The sequence below is a fragment of the Macrotis lagotis genome, chromosome 4 (assembly GCF_037893015.1).
Source record: "Macrotis lagotis isolate mMagLag1 chromosome 4, bilby.v1.9.chrom.fasta, whole genome shotgun sequence".
NCBI lineage: Eukaryota > Metazoa > Chordata > Mammalia > Peramelemorphia > Peramelidae > Macrotis > Macrotis lagotis.
The window spans coordinates 112,630,467-112,647,502 of record NC_133661.1 but is presented as its reverse complement, the minus strand read 5'-3'; the positions used below and the strand labels follow the sequence as shown (position 1 = coordinate 112,647,502).

Genomic DNA, 17,036 nt, shown 5'->3' with positions numbered 1-17,036 from the left:
CTGAGTGGATAAGATGTCTGTACTGTCTGGTCCTAATATAGTAAACTCCTAGGAGCAGGATCCCACTAAGTTGCTTGTGGAGAGCAAAACCAGGCCAGAACTACAGATAAATAGTTGTGAGTGGCCACTGTACTTCCAGCCTGGGGTAGGAAAGACAGTCTTAAAAGTAAAAAAGAGAGAATAAACTGGCTACTGTTTTGCTCCCCTTTTTTTATTCCCTCAAGCTAATGTGGAGTGCTTAGTATCGAATCAAGGACTTTGTGACCTCTTGGGCTTGATCCTTACAGTTCTTTCCTCCAGGTAAGATACATAAATACAATGAGAGCCTGACTAGGAGAGGACTTCAGTATAATACAAACAGAGGATTTAGTTATTTGCACTACCAAAGGTTAAAGACCAAATTTTGGGCTGAATTTCTTTTTTTAGAAGTCTTGTAGGTAACAGAGCTTTAGAAAATACATAGGTGCTTCCCTTCCCCCTCTTTTTTTTTTTTTCAAGGCCATGGGGTTAAGTGGCTTGCCCAAGGCCACAAGGCTAGGTAATTATTAAGTATCTGAGGTCGAATTTGAACCCAGGTACTCCTGACTCCAAGGCCAGTGCTGTATTCACTGCACTGCCTAGCTGCACCCCACCCCACCCTTAAGAAGAAAAAAGTAGAGGCAGAGATTCAGACCCAAGTCTTTTGGATAATTTATGTGAATTCTTGAACTCCAACCACATCTGCTGAAAGAGGCTATTTCAGAGTCCCAAGTCTTGTTTTTCAACACATTCCTGTTATCAGAGTAAAGAGAACTTAGTGGACTGAAGAGTAACTCAGTGGATAGGAGGAATGTTAACTGCTGATTTTGAAACTTTAATCCTGGATGGTGCCAAAGAAAACAATCACTTCCTCCAGCAAGAGCCCATATGTACTCCTTTCCTCCCCCTTTCCTTGGAGAGGTAAATATACATCCAGTAAAATTTAATTTTGTCCTAGTTTTTAAAACTAATGTTATATTAAAAACTTCTTTGGTTCATAGATAGCAATGTTACCAACTCTTCCTTCCCAGTGACTTGTTGCTGATTTAGATGTAGGAGCATTAAATTGAAATGGAACCTACTGTGTTGCTAGCTATCTTTGTGGCATGCTGTGTTGGGACCAGTGGGCATGGAACCCTGAACTCCATAAACTGCCTTAGCTTGTTTGGCTTGATTTAGTGATTTGAACCTGGAAATTGAATACCATCTGTCCCAGAACCATTCCCTGCCCCCCCCCCACAATAGAGATTCAATAGTGTTTACATTTGACCCTACATAAAGAGAGACACTTTCAAGGATGTCCGGAAGTGTCAAATAGAGGGAAAATATGGTTGGGACATCTTTAATTCAAACAAACATTTAGTGAGTGTTTTTGGAGTTTAAGTTATTGGATCAACATATGTACTTTGATAATTTTAGGCATCATAAATTTCTTTTTTTTTTTTTCAGACATAAAACTCATTTTTATTTAGAGGAGTCAACATTTGAGCTTCTCTTTAAAAAAATCAGCTTGGGAATACCACATATTTAGTATTAAAAATTTTTAACTGCAAACTAGGAATGTAGGCTTTAAAAATCAATTCAGACCTGTCATACTTCTGCCCTTAAAGTTCTTCTAAATGGTCTCATTCTATAACAATTATCATTTCTGAATCTGACCTACATATATTTAAAGATCCAAATCTATTCCAAACTAATTTTAAAGAACTTGCTCAAGTCAAAAGATCTAGCAAATTTGCATGGCTGGGATATACTTTTGTCCTATTTCCATTCCAAAATCCCCACCAAAAAAAATTTAGAAAATAATTAGAAAACACTCACACATACAGATGAGGTGATGGCTTGTTCAGTCACCTCTTGTGTTCCCCTATTCAATCTAGACTGCCACAGTCAGGCAGAAAGAAAGTGGGAGGATAATTTTTCTTGCATCTTAGTGGAAACCTTAAAAGCAGATAGAAAGGCATCATAAATTTCATCGATGTGGATATTCCCCTCTCTGGTAGCATTGATGTATATGGAAAAATAATATGTTAGGAGGGATGCATGGGGGGAAAAAGAGATTCAAAATATTGTAGGTAAATTTGAGGAAGTAAACCAATTCCTGTCTAGAAAAACAGCCTGGGGGCAGCTATGTGGCTCAGTGGATAAAGCACCTGCTCTGGAGTCAGGAGTACCTGGGTTCAAATCCAGTCTCAGACACTTAATAATTACCTAGCTGTTTGGCCTTGGGCAAGCCACTTAACCCCATTTGCCTTGCAAAAAAAAAAAAAACAGCCTAGGTCCTGCTTGGGCTGAATTTTACATAAATGATTGGTTCCTTTGGGATTCAGTCCAGTAGAAACAGCTATTTTGCCATTGAAGCACCTCCCTATTGTTTGTCATTAGGTTTATATACATGCTTTAAATGAGCTTACCCCAAAATAGGGCCTCCTGGCTCAAAGTGCTGTTTTTAAGCACTGAATAGTTTGTCATATGGTTCTCATTTAGAGTTTCAAAGATCATTGTTTAGTCATTAGCCAGTACTTTGAAAATTTCTAGAACTTCTACTGTGGAGCTAATGAGTATACTTAAAATAGGGGCTCTCACTAAAACTAGGCAGATTTCCACACAGAATTTAGACCTCTGATGGGTCAGCCAGGTGCACAGTGGATAGGTCACTGGTCATAGAATCAGTAGAACCTGAGTTCAAATTTGACCTCAGACACTTACTACTTAGCTGTGTGACCTTGGGCAAGTCATTTAACCCCACTGTCTTGGAAAAACCAAGAATTTAGACCTCTGCTTTGTCTTATGAGGTTCTAAGTTTTAGGAAGAAGACTTGGGATTTGCCTTGTTCTTTCAAGATTGCCATGCTGGGTTTGGGGACCCCAGGAATAGGCAGACTGTTAAGAGTCATAAAAAAAGGGGCAGCTAGGGGGCGTAGTGGATAAAGCACTGGCCTTGGAGTCAGGAGTACCTGGGTTCAAATCCGGTCTCAGACACTTAATTACCTAGCTTTGTGGCCTTGGGCAAGCCACTTAACCCCACTGCCTTGCAAAAACCTAAAAAAAAAAAAGAGTCCTAAAAAAAGGCACAGATGAAGTATTGTAAATTTTTAAGAAGGAAGGAATACTCATAGCCTGAGAGAATCAAATCCTCTTGAAGGACTTTATATTTCAATTAAAACATTATTCTCACTTGCAATAAAGCAACTGAGAAGCCAAACTGAATCACTTAGCTGTAGCCCAGATTTGAGTCTTGCTTCAGCTTGGTAATATATGGTTAGGAAATGAGCTATTTTTTTAATTTTAGAAAGGTTTTATTTGAGTTTTCCTTTTCCCCCCCATCTTGCCTCCCTCCCCCACCCCCCATAGAAGGCAGTTGATCCAAGTTGAATGTTATGAGAGAGAAATCATATCCTTAAGGAAGAAACATATAGTATGAGATATAGCAGAATTACATATTAAGACAACTTTTTTTTTTTAAATTAAAGGTTTTTGGTCTTTGTTCAAACTCCACAATTCTTTCTCAGGATACAGATGGCATTCTCCATCACAGATATCCTCAAATTGTGCCTGATTGTTGTCCTGTTGGTATGAGCAAGTCCATTAAGGTTGATCTCACTCCCATGTTGCTTTTCGTGTGTACAATGTTCTGGTTCTGCTTATCTCCCTCATCATCAGTTCATACAGATCCTTCCAGGCTTCCCTGAATTCCCGCCCCTCCTGGTTCCTAATAGAACAATAGTGTTCCATCATATGTATATACCACAGTTTGTCACATACATATACCACAGTTTGTGGAAGTGAGCTATTTTAAGGAGAATTCAACTGTTAGATCTAGTTGGGTGTGACTTTATTATCAATCAGTAAGTCTTTACTTAAATCTCTCCCCAATATGCAGCCCTGGCCAGGCTAGATACTTTGTAGCAGCAACTGAGAAATGGGTTTTCCTTGCCCCTAGGAGTTTCCATTCTGTTGTCCAGGGCACAAAACAAACACAGAACAATTAAGGAATAGTATAAGACAGGGGATGACATAATTAAACATTAAATTCTGTGGTGCAAACTTTTAACTGTTTTTGAAGTTCAGAGAAAAGTGATCTTGGTCAGTGATGGCTAGAACAGAAAGTTTGAATGAACTGGAATCTGTACTATATGGGGAAAATGAGTCAAGGGCTGGAAGAAAGAAGAGCTGAAGTGCTTTCATAAATAGAAAATAGGTCTCTGATGGAAGTTGGGTTGTGCTTCTACTATCATTACAAGTAATGTGTTTGTCTACTTGCCTCTGTATTTATAAGAGTTCTCTAGTTTGAATCTTCACTCCTAAACTGCTGTATTAATTAATTCCCATTAATTTAGGAGTTATCCTTTTGGAAACAGATGGCACGTAGTCACTTGACCAGCAGATAGATCAGACAGCATTTCTGGAATAAAAATTGTCGTTTCCCTCTCACTGAACTTTTTCTTAGGAACTGTTAAGCAGCAATTCTTGACAATAAAGCTGTACACAGAGCCAGGTTTCTGTTGTAGTTCATACATAATGTATTTCACCTTCTCTAATGAGGGAAATGAACACCTCCAAATAATATGAAATCTGTTTCCCCTTTTATTAATGTCATTAGTGTCTGATGAAGAGTTTATGAAAGTCTGTCACTTCTATCAGTTTGCATGAAAGCCATTTAAATAATGTTTTTCTCTCTAAAGCAGAAGTTAACAGTTTTATAGGATCATAGATTTAGAGCTAGAAGGAACCATAGAGGCTATGAGTCCAGTTCTTTCATTTTACAAATGGGAAAATTCACAGTGGTTATGTGATTTATTTCTAGCGTCCAAAAGCAATTATGTATCTTGAGGTAGAATTTGAACCTATTTCTTTCTGGCTTCAAGATTAGTACTCTGTCAATTATTTCACACTTCTTCTGATTTTTTATTAACCATAAATATGGTGCTGGTCCCCAGAAAGGCAGTTACATTGGGCTTTTTTTTTTTTGCAAGGCAAATGGGGTTAAGTGGCTTACCCAAGGCCACACAGGTATTGGTAATTATTAAGTGTCTGAGGTGGGTTTTGAACTCAGGTACTCCTGACTCCAGGGCCGGTGCTCTATCCACTGGGCCACTTAGCTTTCCCCATTTAGGGAGAAGTTGTTGAACGCTGGTCTTTTGACCCTAAACAAGGCTGATAAAGTAGAATAGTATTTTTGAGGAAGTGGGTTTAAATGAAAAATTACCTTAAAATTTTTTTAATTGATATTTTATTTTTCTAATTGTGCTATGAAAGTTTTTCAGTATTCATCCACATGCAAATGCGTATTTTTAAGTTACATGACCTCCTACCCTCCCTTCCCATCCCACTCCCTCTCTGCAGCTAACAGGTGAATATTGTACAATTACATTTGTGTTTAACATGTTTACAGATTAGTCATTTTTGGTATGAAGAATTAGGATTAAGGGAAAAGAAAAAAAACCCCATGAGATAGGAAAGAAATACATAAGAGAAAATTTTCAAAAAAGTGAATATAGTGTTCATTCATTTTCTATAGGGTTTTTAAAAATTTTGTCTTGTTTTTTTCCTCTTTTCTTCCTCTGGATGGGGATAGTATTATCCATAGCTGTTCTCTCAGGGTTGGCCTAGCTCTTTGAACTGCTAGGAGGAGCTGCATCCATCAAGCTCAATCAACTCACAATGTTGTTATGTAAATTACCTTTAAAATTAAAAGTTCTTAGGGATATTATCTTCACTCCATGGTGGTATGTTAAAATGGGATTGTTTAAAATTTTATTAGAATATATCCATAAAAATAAACTTGCATCTGGAGTATTTCTTAGCTCCTAAAAATATACTTTCTTCTATGTAGTTTCCAGTAAAGAATTCAATTATAGAAGCATATTTGATAGATGGTAAGGCAATCTTAATGTTTTTCTTTGCATTTAACATTGTATTCATTATATCAAATACTTTGGTTGAGATTCAGAATTGCTTAAAAGAATTTCAGACCTGCTTTCCACATAGGGAAAACTAAGTGGATAAAGAATGTATTTATTGTTCAGAAGTTGGATGGATGGACTAAAGAAATAGTCCATCAGTACCTATATCTTTGACTGGTACCATGAACAGACAATTAACTTGGACCAGAAATGAATGGGGGGGTGGAGTAGGCTGAATTTTTTGAAATTGAAGGCTAATTTTAATGACCCCATACTCCTTGAAACAGAAATTCACCTTTAAAGACTGCCATTTTTTTCCCCCAGATGATTAAAATGGTTTTTATTAAGATATTAACAAAATGGCATACCTCTCTTATGGTGGGAGAGAGGGGTGGGGAAATACCAACATACAAGCTCTTTTATAAACCTTGAAAGACTTTGTCCCTGCCTCATTCATGCCAGTCATAGTCTGGGGTCGAAAACTAATTGATACATTGGTTTCTATGTTTCCCCACCCTGCTCATTATACTAATGAGCAAGAACAGATAGATTTCTTTGAGCATGTGAAAAGGAGAAGGTCTAGACTATGTTATTCTAATCTAGTTTGTCATCTTTGTTTTTCTTTTAGATTTTTGCAAGGCAAGTGGAGTTAAGTTAAGGCCACAAAGCTAGGTAATTAGTAAGTGTCTGGGGTCAGATTTGAACCCAGGTACTCCTGACTCCAGGGCAGGTGCTCTATCTACTGTGTCACCTAGCTGTCCCTAGTTTGTCATTTTTGGAATGGGATTTGGGGGAACTCTCCCAGTTTTTTGATTGACTGGGGCCATTCCCCCTTTGTAATGGATTTCAAAGGGGCCCCCCTCCACACCCTATGAAGATCAACACCCTTCATTCCTCACAACTCCCCCTTTTTCTTTTAAATAATTACTTTGTCTTCACACTTCACCAGCAATGCCTTCCTCAAATTAATTCATAATCCTCATCTTCAATAATAGCACTACTGACTTTTTCTATCAATATTTTTACCTCTTTGTTATTATAGCCATACACCAGTCCTAATTTGCTGATAGAATTTTGTACTATTTGAGTTATTAACAGGATCATATGTGGGAGACACACATGACTAATAGGATTGTCATTTCCAAAGTTGCTGTACCTCCTTCCACTGCAAGTTTTTATACTTATATCTTTAGAAAGATCTTCCTGGCTCCAAAATCCAAACTAAATTCCTGATTTTGTGCTATTGGATCAACCCCAAGAATAGCTAATATACCTAGTGATGTTTCTTAAATTATTTTTCTTCAAATGGTCATTTCAGCACTTTCCTTGCAGGTCCATACTAACTCATAATCAGTTTCCCTTAACAAATGCCCCCAGTTTACAAGGGATACAGGTACCATCATTAATCTCACATGAGTCTGAGGTCACCTATTTCTTTAAGTTGTACAGGCCTGAATATATGTACCCTTCTTCTGGACATGTTCAGACATTTGCTACTCCCCAGGCAAATATCCTGGCCAGTCAGTTATAAACAATAGTCACCCTGAACTGACTCAGTCACATGCCACCGGTGTCTCTCTCCTTTGGATCAGAATCCTGTGGCACAGTTCACCTCTGACCAGGGACTGAGAATCTAGGCCAGACCCAGAGGTACCGTCACCCAAGGCCAATTCTAAAACTGCTGTAAACTATCATAAATCCAACAGTTAGACACACCAAAAGATTGGGCATTGACTTCTGTCCGCTAGATTCTCCTCCTACCTTTACTAATACCACATTGTCTAAATCATAGATAGGACTCCCTCCCTAGATAGGATATACAGACTCATGTAGATATAATAATGCCATCCAGTAATCTCCCTCTTTCTCTCTCATTGGAAAACATTTTCACCCTGCCTCCCTCCTCCTTTCCATTAGGAGAAGGGCATAAGTAGGGGTGTCACACTTACAGAGTCAAGGGGAAGTTACAGATAAACAATGTACACATAAGTGAGAGATGGTGGAGATGAACTGGTCCAGTGTCTCTCTTCTCTTCTCCTTCTCTTCTCCCTTGGAGGCATATAATACCCTTCAGCATCTTTTCAAGTCCTGTCTAGCTCTGGTGACTAATTGAGACCTTGTCTTCTGGTAGAGAAACTGCTTAACATTTTACTCATATCAAAACACATGCTTCCATCACAAAACAATGAGATTCTGGAGCTTATTGCAGTTTACATTTTGCCTTATTGCCATATTGACACACGTACTTCACTTTTAACACAAACTTCCATTAGTATTTTACTACATGAGCAAACTCCCAATGAGAATTATTACATTGACTCAAGCTTGTAGCACATACATTCAACACATCTTTTTCTAAGAGTACCCAGCACCCAGCATCTGGTTTAAAATAAATGCTCTCGTTACAATAATGACTCAAACATCCTTAACCAAAATAAATTTTTTCCCCAAATATTCCCATATTTTCCTTTTCCTGGTGTACTTATCTAACTTCGCATTCCTTTCCTTAAACTAGAACTTGAAACTATAATTATCCTAAGAATTTCCCATTCTTCTTACCTAAATATCCCCTCTCCTCTAACGCAAAAACTAAGGAAATTTACTTCCCTCTTAACATGTAGCTTATAGCAGGTGTCAGAGCCAGACACCTAACCCATCTCTGGCTATTAGATCCAATTTACCTAAAACTTCTTTTTCTGGTTTGCTTAGTAATTATAAAGATCCAGGACATTAAAGGAAAATTTCTTTATAGATATAAGTATTGAATGTCAGTGTCCAGGCAGGTCACGTGGTAAGTCAAATGTCTTAGGCCAGATTTATTCTTCCAGGTGAGACATTATCCAGCTGTCATTTTGGGAAAATCAAGTCAAAGGGGTCCAACCTCAGCCATACTGAGAAGCCACCCCTCTGGCTGCACATCCCTGTCACCTAACATCTTTAGCCCATTGGCTTCCTTGGCTACAAGAACTTGACATTTACCCAGTAGCATTTCCTTTTGTTGACCATCCTGGTATCTAAAAAGAGAAAATTACTTAAAAGGGACTGCCATTGTTGATACCAAGTGACAAATTGTAATGGTGTAACACTAATCTCCAAAGGATTCAAGTTGTAGTCACCCTAATGTAGAGGTATTCAATGACCACAAAGGACTTCAAATGTAAAGACTGAAGTCAGAGAGAAAGTTGGCTAGAAAATAGTTGATTGTGGAACAAGGCTGAGGGAAGGGGAATAGCCTATGTACTCTATCCACACAGTGACAAGAGAAGACCCTGAACTCATTGAGTGAACTCCTTTAGAGGAGTCTAGAGAACTCAAGGACTGTAGACAAGACACATTATGGACAAGAAAAGTGGGGTTGGATTCTCAGTCACTCAACATTTATTAATCATCTGCTATATGTTAGACTCTGAACTAAGCACTGGGATACAAAGAGTCGAGATAGGCCGTGTTGTTAAGGAACTCCTAGTCTAATGGGGGAGACAACAAACTATATACAGAATAAATTGGAAATTATTATTAGAAGGAAGGCACTAGGGGCAGCTAGGTGGTACAGTGGATAGAGCGCTGGCCCTGGAGTCAGGAGTACCTGAGTTTAAATCTGGCCTCAGACACTTAATAATTACCTAGCTGTGTGGCCTTGAGAAAGCCACTTAACCCCATTGCCTTGCAAAAAAAAAAACAAAACCCAAAACCTAAAAAAACAAAAAAAGAAGGAAGGCACTAGAATTAAGATGAGTTGGGAAAGACTTCCATAGAAGAGATTTTAGAAAACCAATAAGCAGAGATGAAGGAGACAGCAAGGAAGCCAGTGGTACTGGAATTGAGTATTTATAGATTATGATTAATGTTGTTCAAGGGAGACCCTCATAGTGATCTGTTATTAACTGGGACTCTTAATCAGATTGGTTTTTTTCTGTTCTTGATTTTTTATAAAAAAATAAACTTATGACCTCTTTATTCAGAACAAAACATTGAAATCTAGGTCCCTATAAGATATATCTTTCAGTTCAATTTTCTTCATCTGTATAGTGTTCTACATGATAATTAATCCCAATGGTCACCTAGAGAACCTTCATTTTCCTGAATCATCAAATGAAATAGGGAATTGTATTCAGTAGTTTTGTATTGACCATAACAGGAAAAACATTTCTTATAAAATAAAGGAACAAAAATAAGTTTGCTAGTCTAGAAGTTCTTTTTTTTTCTGATAGGGTCATTACTGAGCATTGTATCACAGTGAATATTTGATTATTTTTTACACTTCAGAGTTTTTTTTTTTCAAATAGTCCAATTGGGATCACTAGGTGGTGCAGTGGATAGAGTACTGGCTCAGGAGTCAGGAGGAACTGAGTTCAAATTGGCCTCAGACACTTAATAATTGCTTAGCTGTGTGACCTTGGGCAAGTCACTTAAAAACCCATTGCCTTAAATAAATAAAACTTAAACATTCTGATTATTGGAGGGTTAAATTGTTTGCCAAACTGCATTTCTTATCCATGCCCCTTCTTATTTGAGTTCCTGTAGACAGTTTTCCTATTTTTTTCTTCTACCTCACAGACTATAGTTACTTAATTTTTACTGTGGAGAAAAAAAGGTCAAATTACTATTGTATTTTTTTGTTTTGTTTTGTTTTAGTTTTTTTTTTTTTTTGCAAGGCAAATGAGGTTAAGTGGCTTGCCCAAGGCCACACAGCTAGGTAATTATTAGGTGTCTGAGACCGGATTTGAACCCAGGTACTCCTGACTCCAAGGCTGATGCTTTATCCACTGCACCACCTAGCTGCCCCTACTATTGTATTTTTTTTTCTGAAATGAAATTTGGTCATTACCTTTTTTAATTCTTGTGTTAGAAATTGGGAGGTGGGGGCCAAGCCACTTAACCCCATTTGCCTTGCAAAAACCTAAAAAACCTAAAAAAAAAAAAAGAAATTGGTAGGTGATGGGGAAGAGCCCCTAAAGCTCTACTACTTAGCTTTAGGGTGTGGAAAGGATGGTGTATGAAACTGAAAAAAAGAGTAGATAGAATTGGGCAAAGTACATACTGATGGCCAGGTAAACATCCACGGTTCCTCTTCAGTGTGCCAAAAGACTAACCCCTCTCATCATGCCAGTTAGTATTTCAGGTCTCTTTTTTGAGTGATTAGCCCTTGACAAATGTGCCAGTCTGCTTGGTGGATTTATTTTGTGGCAGAAGTGGCTAGATGAGGGAACTGTTGGGTTTTTTCCACTGGCAGCCATAGCACTTGGAAGTGTCATGTTAACCCACACAGAGCCTAGACCTGTGATTAGAAACTAAATTGCCATTCTCTTTGCATCTGCATGTAAGACACCCTGCAGGCCTAGCAAAAGGCTACGTTTTGTTAGACTACTAAGATTAAAGAGTGTACAAATGAGAACTTCCTCATCAACTAGAACTTGTTTAATATCCTCATTGTATTGAGGAGGAAACTGATGCCTGGAGAGATGTTACAGTTTGTCCAAAGGCCTCTGCCTAGACCATTGACTTCTCTATTATATATGACAAAACTAATGAAAGCACTTAATTGTAACCTCTATGTAATTGATAAGAATCATGTTGATCTCTGTCATAGAATCAGATATTTGGAACTGAAGACCTCCTTTAGTTTACAGAGAAGGACACAGTCATGTAGCTCTAGTGAGTTAGTTACCTGAACTGGTCATTTGAAATTGTTGAGCTGATTTCCTGCTGCCTGGCATCATTGGTTAAGTGTTCACTGCTTCCTTTTGTCAAATTCAGCTTCACAGCTTGCTCTGCCTCTCAGTGTATTATAGTGGAGTTTTGGTTAATAACTCAGATTTCTAAAGCACATTAAAATTGACAAAGCATTTTCCTTAGAACTTTGTGAGGTAATGCAAGTACTATTTAGCCTAGTTTTCAGTACCTTAGAAAATTTAGGACCAGATGATAGGAGTCGATAACTTTACATACGTTATCTTATCCCATGCAATTTAAATACTTGACTTCTCCCCAGTTGTTTAGATCTGCTTCCTCTCCTTGTGATAGGAGGGGAAATCATATGGCTTTTTAAAATTTTTTTTTTTAATTTACAATTTTCCCCCCAGTCTTGCTTCCCATCCCTCACAGAAGCAGGCTGATAGTCTTTATATTGTTTCCATGCTATACATTCATCAAAATTGTGCGGAGAGAAATCATATCCTTAAGGAAAAAATAAAATATAAGAGACAGCAAAATTATATATAATAAGATGCCTTTTTTATAAAATTAAAAATAATGTTCTTTGGTCTTTGTTTAAACTCCACAATTCTTTCTTTGGATACAGATGGTGTTCTTCATCACAGATATCCTAAAATTGTCCCTGATTGTTGCACTGATGAAATGAGCAAGATTGATCATTGCCGGGGTGGCTAGGTGGAGTGGTGGATAAAGCACTGGCCCTGGAGTCAGGAGTACCTGGGTTCAAATCCGGTCTCAGACACTTAATAATTACCTAACTGTGTGGTCTTGGGCAAGCCACTTAACCCCATCGCCTAGCAAAAACCTAAAAAAAAAAAAAAAGATTGATCATCGCCCCCATGTGGCTGTTGGGGTGTGCAATGTTTTTTGGTTCTGCTCATCTCACTCAGCATCAGTTCACACAAATCCCCCCAGGCTTCTCTGGATTCCCATCCCTCTTGGTTTCTAATAGAACAGTAGTGTTCCATGACATACATATACCACAGTTTGCTAGGCCATTCCCCAATTGAAGGACATTCACTCAGTTTTCAATTCTTTGCTACCACAAACAGGGCTGCTATGAATATTTTTGTACAAGTGATATTTTTACAAACCCTTTTTCATCATCTCTTCAGGATATAGACCCAGTAGTGGTATTGCTGGATCAGAGGGTATGCACATTTTTATTGCCCTTTGGACAAAATTCCAAATTTCTCTCCAGAAAGGATGGATGTGTTCACAGCTCCACCAACAATGCATTGGTGTCCCAAATTTCCCTTCCAGCATTGATCATTGTCTTTTCTGGTCATATTGGCCAGTCTGAGAGGTGTGAGGTGGTACCTCAGAGATGCTTTGATTTGCATTTCTCTAATCAGTAATGATTTAGAACAAATTTTCATATTGCATATGCTACTTCTTAAACCTTTCCTCCCCCCATTGCTTAGAGGTATTATTAGGACATTTAGAATGAGAATTAGAGATTAAGTGACTTGGCAAGTGTCATGCAGTTAGGATAAGAGCTAGGACTTGAACTCAGGCTTTCTGACTTCGAAGATGAGTGCCTTTTCCATTATACTATAACTATAGTGGAATAAAGAAGTCTATTATTTAGGAGATAAGATAAAATTAGAATTGTCAATGAAAAAATATTTGAGGACATAACTTTGTCTGGTTCTCTTCTAAGTACTCTCCTAAATACTAAGAGAGAAGGAAGCCAGAAATGGTAAATGTTATGGGCTCCCCCTTCTTGGAAGACAGACAAAACTAACGCAGGAGAACAAAGGACAAGCAACAACAACAAGTTGTAGGAAACAATTTCAAGTAAGGTGAATGACTAGATTAATCAAGGAATGTTTCTTGGAGGCAGTGAGGCTTTGGGCTTTGTAGGAGAAATAACATTAATAATTGTCTTTTGTATTACTCTTTAAGGTTTGTAAAACCTTTTACATACACTTTAGATTGGTGGAAGCATAAAAAAAGGACATTGAGGACAATGAATAAATCCAGAATGTGTGAGAGGACACTAAAGAAATGAAATTCCTTTAGAAGACTGGAAGATGATATTGGATGAAGAGGGACCAAACTAAGAAAGATCTTGAAATCCAGACAGAGAAGATTCGGCTTGGTTCATACAGCAGTGGGGAACCATTTTAGATTCTCAAGTAGGAGAGTGACATGATAAAGCTAATTTTTGGGAAAGTCTGTCTATTAGTAAGATTAGTAAATTAAGAGGCTTAGCTTTCATATAATTAAACATAAGAAAGACTCATTAATAGGACTTACAGAGGGAACCGGAAAGGGACTCTTTAATGGATATCATGTCTAATTTTAAACATGCTAATTAATGACTTGAGTCTGGCACCATAGAGCCATTTGATATGGTAGATGGAGCACTCACCACTCCACTCATATCTCTGCTTTGAAATATTGACTTTGTAACTGGGCAAGTACCTTAACCTCTCAAGTGATCTAGACCAGAGATGTCAAATACACAAGCCTAACCTATCCAGCAGCCAGGGTTTAGTGGCCCCTGTTTCTATTTGAGTTTGATCTGAATTCAAATTTGGCCTCAGACACTTGATACTTACTGTTTTGTGACCTTGGTCAAGTCACTTAACCCATTACCTTGCAAAAACCAAAAAAAAAAGATTCTAAGTTGTAAATTATGTATCAACCTACATGTGTCAAGAAAGTGCTTTACCAGAGGAATCACAGGTACATCCCCTGTCCTGGACTATGAGTAGGCTAAGCACATAACAGGATAGTCAATGAACACTAATCCTTTTTTTGAATCTATAAAGTCAGGAAAACATAAAGATAATGTATTGAGGAAAGAAACTAGGGTCAATTTTTCCAGCTTTGTCTAATGTTAAAATTTATGTGTTTTACTTTAACACAATAAGAATCCCCAAAAGGGCTCTGAAAATAGTTCAGTGATCATTAACAGAAAGGAGGGATGATGTGTCCTTAACCATGACAGTATGATACTAACATTGGTTCTTTTATTTGACATCTATTTCTCCATGTTAACTTTTTGCTTTTTTTTTATCCCTAATGCCTAGGACAGTTCCTACCATATAAGTATGTGCTTAATAAAATCTTGTTTTTTCCAAAAACAATTTATAATTAAGATACATTTTTTCTTTCCCCTTTACTCCCTAAATTAAAAGGGGATAAAAAGAAAATCCTTATAAAAATTTGCATAGTTAAATAAAACATTCCCACATTAGATTTTTCCAAAAATATATCTCATTATTCATTTTGAATCTATCACTTATATGTTGGGATTTGGATAACATAGACCATTTTTAGTTCTCTATAATCATGTTTGATGATTGCATTTATCTGAGTTTTAATATTTTTAGAGCTGTTTGTCTCTGTAATGTCATTGTTATTATATATATTTTGCTTTTGATTCTGTTCACTTCACTCTGCATCAGTTCATACAAGTCTTCTTAGCTTTTTCTAAACACATCCATTTTTCCATTCATGCAACAATTCCATAACATCCAATTCAATTCCGTAACATTCACCTACCATAATTTGTTCAGCCATTCTCTAAGTGACAACCATTTCCTTTGTCATTACAAAAAAAAGGGCTGCTATGAACATTTTCATTTTTATTTTTATTTTATCTATATTGTTCTCTTGGCACTCAACATTCAAACAAGTTTTTTCAAGTTTCTCTCAAATCCTCATTCATTATCTATAATATTCAGTTTATATATTCATGTGCCACAGTTTGTTCAAGCATTCTCCAGTCCATGGGAACATAATTTTGTTTCCAAGTTTTTGTTATTACAAATATTGCTGGTATGAATGTATATATGAATATGTGTATATTTTCCTATCAGTAATCTCGGGGATTTCATCTCATTATTAAAATTCCAATGTCAAAAAGTAGAACAATTTAGAAAAAAAATTTCTGCAGAATTGTAAATTATTTTCCAGAACAATTAAACCAACTCTCAGCTGTGAATTAGTGTTCTTATCTTCCTATAGCTTTCCCTTCAACAATGAGTTTTCCGATTTCTTAGCATCTCTTTTGGTTTGGATGTGAAGTAATATTCAGAGTTTTAAATTGCATTTTTGTGATTGTATTTTGAACACTTTAAATTTTTATTGATTATTTCTATTAATATTGTTAGGTATTTAAATTTCCTGTTATTCCTTGATCTAGTGACCATTTTTTTTAGCGCAGACCATCTATTTATGTCAGTTCTTCATAAGTTTTCTTGAACATGAGACTTTTATGAGAAATATTTAAGCAAAGATTTTTTCCTAGTCTGTAGCTTTTGTTTTAATTCTATTTGTAAAAACGTTTTGATTTTATATAATCATGATAGTTTCTTGAATTTTATGATTTTTCATCCCAGATTATGAATTTGCCCCCATCCATGATTATGAGAGCCATAATTTTTCAGTCTCCTAAGTAGAGTTAAATGTCTTGCCCACAATCACAGAGCTTGGCAATTATTCAGTGTCTGAGACAGAATTTGAACTCAGGTCCTCCTGACTTTATCCACTGCGTCATCTAGCTGCCCCCAATCTCCTGCATTTTTTGAGATTTTCTATTTAGATCTATTTGGAATTTTTTGTGGCAAAAAGTATTGATCAAGACTTTTTTAAAATAAGTGTTTACTAGTCTTCTAGCAGTTCTTATCAAATAAGTCTCTTCCCTAGTAGTTTCTTGAGTTTGTTAAACACTGGCACACTCTGTACGTTGCTTTCTAGGTCTTGCTTTTCCAGCATTTTCTTCTAATTTACTTTTCTATTTTTAATGTAATATCAGATAGTCTTGATAATTACTGCTTTGTACTGTAGATGGAGATCTAGTAGTACTAAGCCAATTTTGTTTTTACTTTTTATCACTAAATCCCTTGATATTCTTGACCCTTTATTCCTCCAAATGAATTTGTTATTTCCTAATTATGGTGTTTTTTTTTTTTTTTTTTGCAAGACAGTGGGTTAAATGACTTGCCCATGATCACACAGGTAGGTAATTATTAAGTGTCTGAGGTTAGATTTGAACTCAGGCCCTTCTGACTTCAGGCCTGGATCTCTATCCACTGTACCACTTAACTGCTTCCTTTTATATATTCTTTTGGTAGTTTGATTGTGGTATCTCTGTAGACCTAACACTTAGCTTGGTGCCTGGCCTATCATAGGGATTTATTAAATGCTTGTTAGTGGATTTTTTTGGTCCAACACTAAATCTGTAGGGTAATCAGTATTATTTCTTTATATTGGTGTATTCTAGATTTGACAACTGACTTCCTAAATACTTAGATCTCCTTTTATTTCTGTATTGTATTTGTTGTCTGAACTTTAAGATTCATAATGATTTCTGGTACACCTGAAAATTTCTGGATCGTTCATAGACTCAGAAGTGACCTTAGTCTCAAAGGATATGCAAAGG

The 17,036-nt window shown here is 36.8% G+C and overlaps 1 protein-coding gene and 1 pseudogene across 3 annotated transcripts in view; one reads left to right on the top strand and one right to left on the bottom strand.

Annotated features, from left to right (window-relative positions):
* WBP1L (WW domain binding protein 1 like) overlaps positions 1-17,036 on the top strand; it is a 91,940-nt gene that overhangs the window by 30,259 nt on the left and 44,645 nt on the right. The gene's annotated exons all lie outside the window — the stretch shown is intronic.
* Positions 1,874-1,970, bottom strand: LOC141523192 (small nucleolar RNA SNORA31; annotated as a pseudogene).